General features: G+C 44.5%; 1 pseudogene across 1 annotated transcript in view; it reads left to right on the forward strand.

Moving 5' to 3' along the window:
* LOC311238904 overlaps nucleotides 1-16,595 on the forward strand; it is a 78,533-nt pseudogene that overhangs the window by 10,271 nt on the left and 51,667 nt on the right. Inside the window, exon 2 of the transcript in view lies at nucleotides 11,850-12,068. The product of the transcript in view is annotated as an uncharacterized misc_RNA (transcript). The remainder of the gene's footprint in view (nucleotides 1-11,849; nucleotides 12,069-16,595) is intronic.

Consider the following 16,595-nt stretch of genomic DNA (forward strand, 5'->3'; position numbering starts at 1 on the left):
TCTCCCCATCCTCTCTTATTATTATTATATTATTTCACCTGGCAGATAAATGTTTGGTACTCTTCACTCTATTGTTATCTATTCACTCCTCCTCACTCTATTGTTATCTGTGTTATCTATTCACTCCTCCTCACTCTATTCTTATATGTGTTATCTATTCACTCCTCCTCACTCTATTGTGTTATCTATTCACTCCTCCTCACTCTATTGTGTTATCTATTCACTCCTCAGTCTATTGCTATCTATTCAGTCCTCCTCACTCTATTGTGTTATCTATTCACTCCTCATCTATTGTGTTATCTATTCACTCCTCACTCTATTGTGTTATCTATTCACTCCTCCTCACTCTATTGTGTTATCTATTCATCCTCCTCACTCTATTGTGTTATCTATTCACTCTATACAGCTCTCTCTCTCTCTCCCCCTCCCTCTCTCTCTCTCCCCCCTCCCTCTCTCTCTCATCATTCCACCGTCACCTGGTCTGGCACCTATATAGATAGCCGTTTTGCCCTTCTCTCCACATTATTCAGACTGACGGATAACAGGCTGTAAAGCTCATCTTATCTTATCTAGATGTGGCCGTCGTATAAATCCCCACGTTTTATTGCAGGCACTGCTTGCATTAGACCTTCCATGCTGTAGCCCTGTGGTCCGAGAGGACTTCCTGTCCCATGCTGCAGTGTTTGAGAAGGCTACAGTACAAATAAAGCATGGCATGGGAGATAAGATAAGATAGGATAAGATGAGATAAGACAAGATTAGATAAGATACGATTCAGTAGTTTAAAGAGTCTATCAGTTCTATCAGGTTCAGTAGATCCGCCATCAGCTCTATTTTTAATCTTTCAAATGTTCAGTTGCTATAGCATGCACTTATCTGTGTTTCATTACACATATGAGTGCATGCCTACCAACTGTTCGCCTGTTTTATTGCAACACTACTATCAGCGACATCTAAGAATGGCCCTTCTAAGGTTTCTCTCCTCCACATTGCCTGTGGTGCATTTTTTCCTATTGCTAGGTTTTAGTGAGTTTTTCCTTACCTTCGCGTGGGGTACGTCTGGGAGTGTTGCATTCATTTAAAATGTTTTGGACTTTATGGTGTTTTTGTTTTGTTCTTGATTTATTGCGATGTTTCTTCTTGACTTGTTTAAAGAAGACGTGTCCGGCCCATGGGGACATTAACGTGGTGTTGTAAAATAAATTTGATTTGATTTGATTCTATCAGGTTCAGTAGTTAAAGAGTCTATCCGTTCTATCAGGTCTCCAGCAGTTTCTCCAGCGGTCTAGCAAAACCTGGGTCTTTTATAACCAACACTCTATAGAGAGATCATTTGTATGCAGTGCACAGAGTAATACATGGGTATTAATGATTAATTATTAATTCTTCTTAATTCCTGAAGAGTTGACTTTTTGGAAATATGAGGCTTCTGCACGACACAGACGATATATAAATATCGTCAAGCCTCACCAGGAAAGGGTTAACGACGGTTCGGATGATTACTAGTGGTTGGTTTCCTCAGATGTGCAGCGGGTGGTAAAACTATTGCAGTTTTAAAATAGACAATAATAAAAAGAGTAAAATAGAATAGACAGAGTAAATAGTGCAATAGTGCAGTGCAGTAAATTAGTAGAATAGAATAGGCAATGTATGTTATGTATATTCTATCTTCTGCTAACTGTCTCAACCCTTTTCTCCTCTTTCCCTCCCTCCACCGCTCTCTTTTATCCCTCTCTTCATTCCTACCTGCTCCTTCCTTCTTTCTTTCTTTCTTTCTTTCTTTCTTTCTTTCTTTCTTTCTTTCTTCTTTCTTTCTTTCTTTCTTTCTCTTTCTTTCTTTCTTTCTTTCTTTCTTTCTTTCTTTCTTTCTTTCTTTCTTTCTTTCTTTCTTTCTCTTTCTCTTTCTTTCTTTCTTTCTTTCTTTCTTTCTTTCTTTCTTTCTTTCTTTCTTTCTTTCTTTCTTTCTTTCTTTCTCTTTCTTTCTTTCTTTCTTTCTTTCTTTCTTTCTTTCTTTCTTTCTTTCTTTCTTTTCTTTCTTTCTTTCTTTCTTTCTTTCTTTCTTTCTTTCTTTCTTTCTTTCTTTCTTCTTTCTGTCGTTGCTCGCTTCATCCCATTTCTCTCTATATCTTCTCTCTTCCTACCCCTTCTCTCATCTCTCTCCTCCTCTTCCATCTCTCTCCTCCTCTCTCTCTTCCCCATCGTTCATCTTTCATCCTTCCTCCTCTATCCTTCACTCTTTCTCCCTTGTCCCTCCTTCCCGCCCACTCGCACACTCACCCTCTCTCCTTCTCTCCCCTGCCCTCCCTCTCTCTCCCCCTCCCTCCCTCTCTCTCTCTCCATCCCCCCCTCCCCCTCTCTCCTCCCTACTCTGTCTCTCAGCTGTCCATGGAGGACACTACGTCCATCCTGCCCCGTTCGAAGAGGGCGAGGAACGTGTCCAACGCCAACTCCTATGGTATCGGGGCGCTGGCTAATGCGTCTCTGACAGGTGTGTCAGGTGTGTGTCTGTGCAGGTGGATGATGGTAAAACAAACGCCCCCCATGTTGCCTCTGAACGCTCCTCAGCAGGAGGTGGTGAAGTTGCCTCCAGACAGAACGTGGTGTTTTTCTAATGTGAAAAAATCTCCATCTTAACGACTTCATTTCATCCTGTGTTCAGCCCTTTACACTCAAGCCAATGGATTGACTTAACTCAAACCCCGCCCTCTGTGATCCTCCAATCACAACTGGCGCTTCCCTAGACAACCGTTGTGATAGAAGGATCAAGAAAAGAGGGCGGCGCTCAAGATACAGTATAGGTCAATCCCATGAGCCTATTTTTCACTTGTTTCAACTAAAATCCAAATTGAAAGCTCAATACAAGAGTGGATTAGTCATTAATATGGATATTGTTTTTCAGTGAAAAAAGGTAACACGATGCTCAGAAGATACTTTGGCCTGAATGCAGTGTAATACCAGAGGAAATAGCTTGGTTCAGTTGTGATTAGTAGCAAACATTGATATCTTCCATCTAAATTCATTTGAAATGACTGGATTAGAGTCATGGGTCATGCTTAATTGATCTATCTCAAGCTCCGCCTTCTTCGCTTGACCCTCCAATCACAACTGTTGCTTTTCTCAGCCTTTTTCTGGACGTTCCAATCATAGGCGTTACTTCCCCTGTCAGGCTAAAAGAGGGTGGAGCTTGAGATGGGTCAGTTCTCGGTTTAATTCAGCTTAAATCAAGTAGGCATACAGCACTTTATTTTAGACTAAATACAGATTATCTTTATCTTTGATCCCATATCCCCCAATTTAGTCAATATACAATTCCCTCCTTACGCTAGTAGACCCTACTGTTGGTCTGGGTGTAGACTACCTGTTAATCAGAGTAGACTCCCTCCCCATCAACCTGGACCCCCTGCAATTTGCATACCGCCCTAACAGGTCCACGGAGGACGCCATAGCCCATGTGCTGCACACAGCAGCATCACACCTGGACAAGAGGCAGGGGAACTATGTGAGAATGCTGTTCATCGACTACAGCTCAGCATTCAATACCATAGTCCCCTCCAAACTCATAGCCAAGCTCAGGGACCTGGGCTTGAACTATGACCTCTGCCAGTGGGTCTTGGACTTCCTGACGGGCAGACCCCAGGTGGTAAGAGCAGGCAACTGCACCTCCTCATCCATCACGCTCAACATAGGGGCCCCCCAGGGCTGTGTTCTGAGCCCCCTCCTCTACTCCCTGTACACACATGACTGCGTGGCACAGCGGAACAACAACACAATCATCAAATTTGCTGATGACACAGTAGTGGTGGGCCTGATCTCTGCCAACGACGAGAGGGCCTACCTGGAAGAGGTAGAGAATCTGTCACAGTGGTGTCAGGAGAACTGCCTCTCCCTGAACGTCAGCAAAACAAAAGAGATGATTGTGGACTTCAGGAGGTCGGGGGTCAAGGACTACAGCCCCCTCAGCATTGACGGGGCACCGGTTGAGAGAGTGAACAGTTTCAAGTACCTCTGAGCCCACATATTTGAGGACTTGACTTGGACCACACACATTGACAGTGTTGTGAAGAAGGCACGACAACGCCTCTACTTCCTCAGGCGTTTAAGGAAGTTCCAAGTCAGTCAGAAGATCCTTAAGAACTTCTACTCATGTACAATAGAGAGCATCCTGACTGGCAACATCACCTCCTGGTTTGGGAATAGCACTGCACAAGACCGTAGCAGACTACAAAGAGTGACACGTTCAGCCGAATGCACAATTGGAGCGGGGCTTCCCACCCTCCAGAACATTTACAACAAGCGGTGCAGGGGTAAGGCTAAGAGAATCATCAAGGACTCCAGCCACCCGAACAACTGCCTCTTTGAACTGCTGCGGTCAGGCAAGCGATACCGGAGTCTCAAGGCGAGCACAGAAAGACTCAGAAGAAGCTTCTATCCCCAGGCCATCAGGCTGCTCAACGAACAATAAACACTATGCAACAACCATCAAATGCACACAGCACACACACCCACACATTCACTTTAAACAAACAACACACTGCAGCACCCACTCTCCACACTTTAGATCACCTAAACACACTTTATATTTATTGGTAAAGGATTTGCACTACAACTCGTACACCTTACTGTAAATTGTACCTAAATTGTACCTCATCCCATTTCTGCTTTGCACTATATAGTATTGTATATTAGTACATTGCATAGTATATTGTATATTGTATGGTAACTCAGTTACTTCTATTCTGCATCGAACATTGTACATATGTCTATACTGAACACTGTGACCTCTATTTTTACTTCTATTTTACATGCTATACTATTTTATTTCATACTTATCTTGTCTAGCACAGTCTCTGGAGCGTAACAGTAAGAAGCATTTTGTATAAAGGTATTCTGTACTTCTGTATGACAACTATTAAAGAAACTGAAACTGAAACGTATACCTTTTGTCTAACTGCAGCGGCAAGTAAAATATTCTAGTTCAAAAGGGTCGTACTGTTCACACTGTGGTATCATTTAGCCATTCGATTCAACGTAGTTTATTCACAACTCAGGCGTGTCGAGAGATCAATAGGAGAGAGTGTCGGGGTGTGTCTCTGCACCTTTTATACCCAGACAGTGACATCACAATCATGCGACAATACACTGTGCAACAGCGCTTCCCAGTGGACACAGTGGTAGTCACAGCTACTCACATGAGCAACATGGTACACAGTAGTACATGAAGTCATGCAATATAAATTTATTTGTATATGTCATATCTCAACACTACCCTACTGTTGGTCTGGGAAGGGTGTAGACTTCCCTACTCTCAGTCTGAGGAGGGTGTAGACTACCCTACTGTCGGTCTGGGTGTAGACCGCCCTACTGTTGCTCTGGGGAGGGTGTAGACCACCCTACTGTCAGTCTGGGGAGGGTGTAGACTACCCTACTGTCAGTCTGGGTGTAGACTACCCTACTGTTGGTCTGGGGAGGGTGTAGACTACCCTACTGTCAGTCTGAGGAGGGTGTAGACTACCCTACTGTTGGTCTGGGGAGGGTGTAGACTACCCTACTGTTGGTCTGGGGAGGGTGTAGACCACCCTACTGTCAGTCTGGGGAGGGTGTAGACTACCCTACTGTCAGTCTGAGGAGGGTGTAGACTACCCTATTGTCAGTCTGGGTGTAGACTACCCTACTGTTGGTCTGGGGAGGGTGTAGACTACCCTACTGTCAGTCTGAGGAGGGTGTAGACTACCCTACTGTCCGGTCTGGGTGTAGACTACCCTACTGTTGGTCTGGGGAGGGTGTAGACTGCCCTACTGTCAGTCTGGGGAGGGTGTAGACTACCCTACTGTTGCTCTGGGTGTAGACTACCCTACTGTCGGTCTGGGGAGAGTGTAGACACATGCCTCTTCCGAAACATACCCCACCTGCTTCCCAGTTGTGTTTGTAGGGACAACAGACCGAGCCGGAGGTGCCGCTGCCTGAAGTGAAGCCTGGTCTCTGCAGTGGTAGGAGGTTTAGACCTACACTACCCAGTGTTAGACCTCTACACTACCCAGTGTTTAGACCTACACTACCCAGTGTTAGACCTCTACACTACCCAGTGTTTAGACCTCTACACTACCCAGTGTTAGACCTCTACACTACCCAGTGTTTAGACCTCTACACTACCCAGTGCTAGACCTCTACACTACCCAGTGTTAGACCTCTACACTACCCAGTGTTTAGACCTCTACACTATGCAGTGTTATACCTCTACACTACCCAGTGTTTAGACATCTACACTACCCAGTGTTTAGACCTCTACACTACCAGTGTTTAGACCTCTACACTACCCAGTGTTTAGACCTCTACACTATGCAGTGTTAGACCTCTACACTACCCAGTGTTAGACCTCTACACTACCCAGTGTTTAGACCTCTACACTACCCAGTGTTAGACCTCTACACTACCTAGTGTTTAGACCTACACTACCCAGTGTTAGACCTCTACACTACCCAGTGTTTAGACCCTCTACACTACCCAGTGTTTAGACCTACACTACCCATGTTAGACCTCTACACTACCTAGTGTTTAGACCTCTACACTACCAGTGTTTAGACCTCTACACTACCCAGCCACTCTAGTGTTTAGACCTCTACACTACCCAGTGTTTAGACCTCTACACTACCCAGCCACTCTAGTGTTTAGACCTCTACACTACCCAGTGTTAGACCTCTACACTACGCAGTGTTAGACCTCTACACTACCCAGTGTTAGACCTCTACACTACCCAGTGTTAGACCTCTACACTACGCAGTGTAGACATCTACACTACCTAGTGTTTAGACCTCTACACTACCCAGTGTTTAGACCTCTACACTACCCAGCACTCTAGTGTTTAGACCTCTACACTACCCAGCCACTCCTAGTGTTTAGACCTCTACACTACCCAATGTTTAGACCTCTACACTACCCATGTGGATGATTTTGCCTAAACATTTCAAATTAAACTGTTTCATGACAGTTTCAAATGTTGCAGATGTTTGTATGGCTACTACCAAAGAAACCATAGAGTATCATGCATTCCAGTTAAAGAACCATAGACTGCCATGCATTCCAGTTAATTAGCCATTGCATTCCAGTTAAGGAACCATGCATTCCAGTTAAGGAACCATATGCTACCATGCATTCCATTTAAAAGAACCATAGAATACCATGCATTCCTGTTTCACCTGCTTTTTATCCTGCTCTCAGGCCAAAGAACCAGCTGACTCACATAGAAGGGGTTATCCTCAATAGCCGCCATTAGTGCAAATTGCGAAATGGGGAACTGTATTATATGTATGGCTGTCCCCATGTTATGATGTCATCAGTCCTCCTAAATCTACCCCTCAGTGCAAAGTGTCCTAACATAGTATGTTGTCATTGGCAAGCGTTAGTGGTAACATTTGCAACTAGAGATGTCCGATATTATCATGTAATATCGGAAATTATCGGTATCGGTTTATAAAAAATTAAAAAAGAGAACAAATTAGTAAGAACAAATTATTATATACAAAAGCAGCCTGACCAAAAAGCAAAAGCCTTTTGAGGGTGGGAGGCTGCAACAAAAACAAGGTTATGTACATAAATGCATACAAATAAATAAAATAGAAAATTACAGTAGCAATAGTATACAAGGACAATTACAATAAATAAGGGAGAGAAAAGGAAAGAGAGAGAGGGGAAAATGGAGAGTGAGAACCAGAGGGAGAGAGAGAAGAAAAGGGGAGATGCACAGATAATGTTTACATTTAGAATGCCTCATTGATGCATCCAGTGAAATTAACACATCAATGCATACTTTTAAATCAAAAGTATGCATAATGTTGTGTTAATTCACGACAAGACATATGTAATGTTAGTTGGTTAGTTAGAAATTATTTAGTTTTTTTAGTTTTTTTTGCAACCCAACAGGAACTGCGATGTCAGATGCCATGTGTTACAACGCTATATAGCTAGTGTGGTATTTTACTGACGGCAGCTAGCGTTGCGATATATGGTATATACAGTACGTTAGCACTAAATAATGCTAGCTAAAATGTGTTGATTGGGAGTACTGATGACATCATAACACGGCCATACTTAACACAGTCTCCCACTGACCTCAATTCAGCATCTGCAGGCGACTTCACCCAAGAGGAGAGGAAGGAGGAGCTCAGAGCCAACATGGCCGCCCCTGTGGGTGCCCCTTCCTGTTCCTATTTCACTTCCTACTTCCCCTCTCTCCCATTGATATCAACAACAGACGTCAATGACAAAACCACATTTCGCTCATTGACGCGGATCCCGATCAAATATTTGTATTTCAACCAGACTAAAGTATGTGAGATTACTTACTTTAATAATCCTGAAGCATCTCCACGGGCGCATTGGGAAAACATAGTGTGTCTGTGGTAGCGATGTCAGATATTATCGGCCTACCGATATTATCGGCCGATATTGGCATAAAAATGTGATATCGGAAAATATCTGTATCGGTAATAATAATAATAATACATTTTTTTTTTTTTTTACATTTATTTAACCTTTATTTACCCAGGCAAGCAAGTAAGAACAAATTATTTTATTTATTGTCAAAGTATGCATAATGTTGTGTTAATTACACAACAAGAGATATGTAATGTTAATTACCTGAAATTATTCAGTTTTGTGGGGGGGGGGGGGGGGGGTGGGGACCCTGCATGTATCGGTATCGGTTGATATCGGTATCGGAAAATAAGAGTTGGACAATATCGGTATATCGGTATCGGTAAAAAAGCCAATATCGAGCATCCCTAGTTCTGTGTTGTTGGTGGTACTGTAGTAATGCTGGTGTTGAGTGGTAGTGTAGTGCCCCATCCCTCTCAGCCCCGCCCCCCATCCCTCTCAGCCCCGCCCCCGTCCCTCTCAGCCCCGCCCCCATCCCTTTCTGCTCCTCCACAGCTCCACAGTGGAGCACAAACCACTAATATTCACACCTCACTCTCAAATGCTTTCCCCCGTTATTTATTCAGGCCTGTTTGAATTCAGTTTCTACTGATCAGCCTCAGGCTGTCTGCAGCCTTTTAGACTCAAGGACGTCTCTTGTTGCCGTCACTCATTTGCATCTTAATTGGGTACAGATCTCTTTGGGGAGTTTTTTTTCCAGGCTATTTACACTCAAAATGACTTCCTCTTCCCCCACCACCTCTCTCTCTCTCTCTCTCTCTCTCTCTCTCTCTCTCTCTCTCTCTCTCTCTCTCTCTCTCTCTCTCTCTCTCTCTCTCTCTCTTTCTCTATTCTGACTTCCTCTCTCTCTCTCTCTCTCTCTCTCTCTCTCTCTCTCTCTCTCTCTCTCTCTCTCTCTCTCTCTCTCTCTCTCTCTCTATCCTTCCCTCACCACGCTTCTAATTAATCACGTATGGTCTAATGAATTTCGTCTACTTTGTCCGTGAGATGAGTGATGACTTTAATTACCGGTAGGGATTTGTACACGTTTTTCTCAACCCCCCCACCGCCATCCCTCCATCATCCCTCCATCATCCCTCCATCATCCCTCCATCATCCCTCCATCATCCCTCCACCCCCCTCTGTCATCCCTCCATCATCCCTCCGTCATCCCTCTGTCATCCCTCCATCATCCCTCCATCATCCCTCCATTATCCCTCCGTCATCCATCCATCATCCCTCTGTCATCCCTCATCATCCCTCTGTCATCCCTCCGTCATCCCTCCATCATCCCTCTGTCCTCCCTCTGTCATCCCTCTGTCATCCCTCCATCATCACTCCATCATCCCTCCGTCATCCCTCTGTCATCCCTCCATCATCCCTCCATCATTCCTCCGTCATCCCTCCATCATCCCTCCATCATCCCTCCATCATTCCTCCATCATCCCTCCGTCATCCCTCCATCATTCCTCCATCATCCCTCCATCATCCCTCCATCATCCCTCCATCATCCCTCCGTCATCCCTCCATCATTCCTCCATCATCCCTCCATCATCCCTCCATCATCCCTCCATCATCCCTCCATCATCCCTCCATCATCCCTCCGTCATCCCTCCATCATCCCTCCATCATCCCTCCATCATCCCTCCATCCCTCCATCATCCCTCCATCATCCCTCCATCATCCCTCCGTCATCCCTCCATCATTCCTCCATCATCCCTCCATCATCCCTCCATCATCCCTCCATCATCCCTCCATCATCCCTCCGTCATCCCTCCATCATCCCTCCATCATCCCTCCATCATCCCTCCATCATCCCTCCATCCCTCCATCATCCCTCCATCATCCCTCCATCATCCCTCCATCATCCCTCCATCATCCCTCATCATCCCTCATCATCCCTCCATCATCCCTCCATCATCCCTCCATCATCCCTCATCATCCCTCATCATCCCTCCATCATCCCTCCATCATCCCTCCATCATCCCTCCATCATCCCTCCATCCCTCCATCATCCCTCCATCATCCCTCCATCATCCCTCCGTCATCCCTCCATCATTCCTCCATCATCCCTCCATCATCCCTCCATCATCCCTCCATCATCCCTCCGTCATCCCTCCATCATCCCTCCATCATCCCTCCATCATCCCTCCATCCCTCCATCATCCCTCCATCATCCCTCCATCATCCCTCCATCATCCCTCCATCATCCCTCATCATCCCTCATCATCCCTCCATCATCCCTCCATCATCCCTCCATCATCCCTCATCATCCCTCATCATCCCTCATCATCCCTCCATCATCCCTCCGTCCCGATCAAGTCAACAAGGCTTGACAAGCAGCCAGACAGCCCTGTGAAATGGGGCAAGGAGCCCTTCCCCTCTGACCCTCTGACCTTCTGACCCTCTGACCCCCTGACCCTCTGACCCTCTGACCCTCTGACCCTCTGACCCTCTGACCCTCTGACCCTCTGACCCTCTGACCCTCTGACCCTGACCCTCTGACCCTCTGACCCTCTGACCCTCTGACCCTCTGACCCTCTGACCCTCTGACCCTGACCCTCTGACCCTCCGACCCTCTGACCCTCTGACCCTCTGACCCTCTGACCCTCTGACCCTCTGACCCTCTGACCCTCTGACCCTCTGACCCTCTGACCTTCTGACACTCTGACCCTCCGACCCTCCGACCTTCTGACCCTCTGACCCTCTGACCTTCTGACCCTCTGACCCTCCGACCTTCTGACCCTCTGACCCTCCGACCCTCTGACCCTCTGACCCTCTGACCCTCTGACCCTCTGACCCTCCGACCTTCTGACCCTCTGACCCTCTGACCCTCTGACCCCCTGACTCTCTGACCCCCTGACCCTCTGACCCTCTGACCCTCTGACCCTCTGACCCTCTGACCCTCTGACCCTCTGACCCTCTGACCCTGACCCTCTGACCCTCTGACCCTCTGACCCTCTGACCCTCTGACCCTCTGACCCTCTGACCCTCTGACCCTCTGACCCTCTGACCTTCTGACACTCTGACCCTCCGACCCTCCGACCTTCTGACCCTCTGACCCTCTGACCTTCTGACCATCTGACCCTCTGACACTCTGACCCTCTGACCCTCTGACCCTCTGACCCTCTGACCCTCTGACCCTCTGACCCTCTGACCCTCTGACCCTCTGACCCTCTGACCCTCCGACCCTCTGACCCTCCGACCCTCTGACCCTCTGACCCTCTGACCCTCTGACCCTCTGACCCTCTGACCTTCTGACCATCTGACCCTCTGACCCCCTGACCCTCTGACCCTCTGACCCTCTGACCTTCTGACACTCTGACCCTCTGACCCTCTGACCCTCTGACCCTCTGACCCTCTGACCCTCTGACCCTCTGACCCTGACCCTCTGACCCTCTGACCCTCTGACCCTCTGACCCTCTGACCCTCTGCCGTAGGCGTGAGTCGCTCCATGAAAGACAAGGTGACCAAGCCCACCGCCATGGCCCAGGGTCGCGTCGCACACATGATCGAGTGGCAGAGCTGGGGCAAACCATCCGCGGGGCCGGAGGGGGGTCCGGGCCGGTCCAACCTGCAGAGGGAGAAGGAGAGGAGGCTGGAGAACGACATGTACAGCGACCTGAGCGACGGCGAGAAGGAGGCTCGCTTCGCTGCAGGTGACAAGCTGAACCAGTTGGGATGTCCGATATTATCGGCCGATATTGGTATTAAAATGTGAAATCGGAAAAAATAGCGGTATCGGTCCTTGTGCATGCCTAGCAATGGTGGAACTCACTGGGCTTGGGAGATGAAATGATACATCATGTTTAAAGCCATATAATTTTAACTGTTTACTATTTTTAAAACATTTTTCTACCCATGATTAACAGTAATAGCATAATCTCAATATATCTCTCAACATATTACTCATATTTATGAATTAAAACCTGTGTTTGTTTGATAGAACGTGTTTTTTCATCGAAAAAACCGGATAAATGTTGTTTTTGACCATATTTCCCATATTTTTTTTTGATAAATAACATTTAGAAATATCTCGACGAATTACCTCTGAATATGAATCAAATAAAATATTAAAGATTCGATGACTAGTTCGGCCAGAAACGGCGTTGAGGCGAAACGTTACTAAGCGCTCAACTTACCCAAAATCTGTTGCGGGCTGTTTCATGTTGTTCTGCGGCAGAAATATTGGACACGCCTCGCTGTTGGGAATAGAACCAGACTTGCTCCGTGCCTGCCACTTCCTCGTTGGCGCGTGCCGGCGATGGGGGGCTTGTATTTCGGCGTATGGCGCTCTGTCGACTGCGCGGCCCGGTTCGTATCTGGTTCTGTCTCAGAAAATCCACTCGCCCCCCCCCCCCCCCCCCCCCCACCACCCCAAACGATGTCTCCGGCGTTTCAATCACTATCAGCCCGGTACAGCATATCTCACCTCCCCTGAATTGTGGCAAAGTTATCTGTGGAGCGATGACGCCACCATGCGTTTTACATCGGTAACAGCACATCCCGGCCTAGACGAGGTCCTTAGCTCGTGGAATATGCAAAGGGTTGGAAGATATATCGAGAATTGAACGAATAAGAGCATATTTAAAAATGGTTAAAAATGCCGTTTTAACATTGGCGCGGACGGAGAGTAGAAAAAGGGACTAAGGGTAAACAAGGCACTAAATCTATAACTATTTTTCTAGAGTGTTTCATGTTATAAGCTTTTCACACAATGAACATATATGTCAAATTAAGATATTTACCCAATTTCATGAAATAATAATAAACACAGACACCGCTGTGCTCACACACACACTCAAAATATTTCAAAAAAGTAGAAAAAGGGACCAGGGGTACACAAGGGTTAAAAAAAAATAAAAAATAAATTATTTTTTACATTTCTATAATCTTTATTTACCCAGGCAAGCAAATAAGAACAAATTCTGATTTTATTTATTGTCAAAAGTATGCATAATGTTGTGTTAATTCCACAACAAGATATATGTAATGTTAATTACCTGAAATTATCCCGTTTTTGGGGGGGGAAACCCTGTATATATCGGTATCGGTTGATATCGGTTGATATCGGTTGATATCGGTTGATATCGGTATCGGAAATTAAGAGTTGGACAATATCTGTATATCGGTATCGGTAAAAAAGCCAATAACGAGCATCCCTACAACCTATTTCTTTGCTCAGGCACTTAAGGTGAGACACCCCAGGTGAATAGTCAAATATACTTTTTTTGTTGATTTTGAGATTTTGTTATATTTTGCTTCCTAAACTAACTTTTATGAAACTAGTGACAATAAAACGTCAATAACACACATTTAGTTGTTTATTTTACTTCATTTTCCTTATTGCATCCATAAATGTGCACATATTAAATGGGGAAGTGCCTCATTTGCATATATAAACATAAATTTCAGAAAACTTGCAATATATTTTTTCTTAGTTTATATGTACAACAAATTGGGAAAGTTTCATAGTGATATCTATTCAAATATGTTTTGCCTATTAGGGGGTACTACACTGTAATACACTGTTTGTAGCCTGTGTGTAGTTCTGTTCAGTTCAATAACATCATTATTATTATTATTCAGTTATCAGGCATGTGTTTAGGTTGTCTATTACTAATGGTTTGATTAGATATTGTGTTTGTAAATATCTGTTTAAAAAAAAAAGGTATGGCATTTTACAATACAGAACTTTGAAGGCGTTTTCCCAAAAATGAGTTTTAAGAGTTTTTCCTCATACTCTGAGCCAGAAATCTCCACCTCAGTAGCACTCACATACACCAAACCTTCCAGTTCTATTCATATCTATGTTCTGAAGGTATTTACAGAAGGGTTTGTTGATATCGCATTCATACCCTGATTTATATCACATTTTATTCCTAAAAACATGGCGAAATATGGAATTTTACCATAAAAATTGACTGAATGGAGTACTTTCTGATTTATGGAGTGATAAATAAAAAGAGATATCCAAAATCCCCTCTGTAATAACCTTTGGCTCTAATATGTCAACAAAATGAAACTATAATTTTGAAAATGGCTTTATCCAATGTTCAGATTTCTGTCCTGGAATTATATGCAAATTAGTGCATATTTAAGTAAATCATGCCTCATTTGCATATTTAAACATACAATTTCAGAAAACTTGTAATACAAAAATATAAGTAATCAACTGGGGAAGTTTCATTGTGATATCTATTAGTTAATTTTTTTACCCTATTCACCTGTAGTGTCTCCCCTTAAATGAAACATCAGGGACATCCTGACACAAATTGTACATTACCTGCACTTTTCTTACCCTGCCTACGTGAGTACACTTCCTATCAAATTCATGTGTCGGTTCTATGCTAATTTGATCTCACTGCACACTTTTTACTTTTTACTGATTCACTGCTCTGTTGTATGTTAAATACCCTGTTGTATGTCCGCTCTATTTCATTATATTTAGCCTATTTTTAAACTTAATCAAACCGCACTCTGTCTATTCTATTTTTATTATTTGTATGACTGAATGAAACCGTAAACAGAGAGGCCTATTGGGATGCTAGATCCTAATGTGAAACACTGTGAGTTACCTCACCTTGCTACCTCTCTATCTTTTTTATGCTCGTTTATGCCTGTATTTTTCCACTGTTGTGAAGCACTTTGAACTGCAACTATTATTATTATTATTATTATTATTATTATTATTATTATTATTATTATTATTATTATTATTATTATTATTATTATTATTATTATTATTATTATTATTATTATTATTATTATTATTATTATTATTATTATTATTATTATTATTATTATTATTATTATTATTATTATTATTATTATTATTATTATTATTATTATTATATCTGAAACAGTCTATTTCTCACGCCGCTCAATATGTCAACCACAGACAGAATAGTGAGCCACAGACAGAATAGTGAGCCACAGACAGAATAGTGAGCTACAGACAGAGGAGTGAGCCACAGACAGAGGAGTGAGCCACAGACAGAATAGTGAGCCACAGACAGAGGAGTGAGCCACAGACAGAGGAGTGAGCCACAGACAGAATAGTGAGCCACAGACAGAATAGTGAGCTACAGACAGAGGAGTGAGCCACAGACAGAGGAGTGAGCCACAGACAGAATAGTGAGCCACAGACAGAATAGTGAGCCACAGACAGAATAGTGAGCCACAGACAGAATAGTGAGCCACAGACAGAATAGTGAGCCACAGACAGAATAGTGAGCCACAGACAGAATAGTGAGCCACAGACAGAATAGTGAGCAACAGACAGAATAGTGAGCGACAGACAGAATAGTGAGCCACAGACAGAATAGTGAGCCACAGACAGAATAGTGAGCCACAGACAGAATAGTGAGCCACAGACAGAATAGTGATCCACAGACAGAGGAGTGAACCACAGACAGAGGAGTGAACCACAGACAGAATAGTGATCCACAGACAGAATAGTGAGCCACAGACAGAATAGTGATCCACAGACAGAATAGTGAGCCACAGACAGAATAGTGAGCCACAGACAGAATAGTGAGCCACAGACAGAATAGTGAGCCACATACAGAATAGTGAACCACAGACAGAATAGTGAACCACAGACAGAATAGTGAGCCACAGACAGAGGAGTGAGCCACAGACAGAATAGTGAGCGACAGACAGAATAGTGAACCACAGACAGAGGAGTGAGCCACAGACAGAATAGTGAGCGACAGACAGAATAGTGAGCCACAGACAGAATAGTGAGCCACAGACAGAATAGTGAGCCACAGACAGAATAGTGAGCCACAGACAGAATAGTGATCCACAGACAGAATAGTGAACCACAGACAGAGGAGTGAACCACAGACAGAATAGTGATCCACAGACAGAATAGTGAGCCACAGACAGAATAGTGATCCACAGACAGAATAGTGAGCCACAGACAGAATAGTGAGCCACAGACAGAATAGTGAGCCACAGACAGAATAGTGAGCCACAGACAGAATAGTGAGCCACAGACAGAATAGTGAACCACAGACAGAATAGTGAGCCACATACAGAATAGTGAACCACAGACAGAGGAGTGAGCCACAGACAGAATAGTGAGCCACAGACAGAATAGTGAGCCACAGACAGAATAGTGAGCCACAGACAGAGGAGTGAGACACAGACAGAATAGTGATCCACAGACAGAATAGTGA

The sequence above is a fragment of the Notolepis coatsorum genome, assembly GCF_963971535.1.
Source record: "Notolepis coatsorum genome assembly, chromosome: 13".
In the NCBI taxonomy this organism is placed as follows: domain Eukaryota; kingdom Metazoa; phylum Chordata; class Actinopteri; order Aulopiformes; family Paralepididae; genus Notolepis; species Notolepis coatsorum.